The following is a 438-nucleotide window of genomic DNA, read 5'->3' as shown; positions in this document are numbered from 1 at the left end:
TGCAGAGACCGAGAGGAGGGGCCTCAAGAGGGAAACAGGGCCTCGATTCTGGGTTGGGGGGCCCTGCAGGGCCGCGGGCGGGGTGAGGGCAGGGAGATGCCCGCGGCAGGCCTGGCCCACCCTGAGGCGGCCTTTAAGAACCAGCACCTAACAGACTCTGTGTGCCCGCCAAATGCCAGGTGGATGAGCCCTTCCAGGCGCGAGCCCAGTGAGCATCCTTAGGAGGAGGAGCCTGTGGTCAGTCCTCCAGAGTCTCAGCTGACTCTCAGAGCGCAGGATGGGGGGCACAGGGACCTTGGGGTGACCCCGGGGAGGTGCAGGGTGCCGTCCGGCTGAGACTCCGCTCTCAGGCCCATGGGTCCCAGCGGGCACCGTGTCCCGGTGCCGGGCTCTCCACCCTGGGACGACACAGGAGGAGGACACCTGGTGCTGGAACAG

General features: G+C 67.6%; 1 protein-coding gene across 4 annotated transcripts in view; it reads left to right on the top strand.

Moving 5' to 3' along the window:
- Nucleotides 1-438, top strand: part of MBP (myelin basic protein) — an 82,186-nt gene that overhangs the window by 57,275 nt on the left and 24,473 nt on the right. The window lies entirely within an intron of this gene.

This window comes from Bison bison, unplaced genomic scaffold, assembly GCF_000754665.1.
Source record: "Bison bison bison isolate TAMUID 2011002044 unplaced genomic scaffold, Bison_UMD1.0 scf7180017864353, whole genome shotgun sequence".
Classification (NCBI taxonomy): domain Eukaryota; kingdom Metazoa; phylum Chordata; class Mammalia; order Artiodactyla; family Bovidae; genus Bison; species Bison bison.
This window is presented reverse-complemented; position numbering and strand designations above follow the sequence as displayed.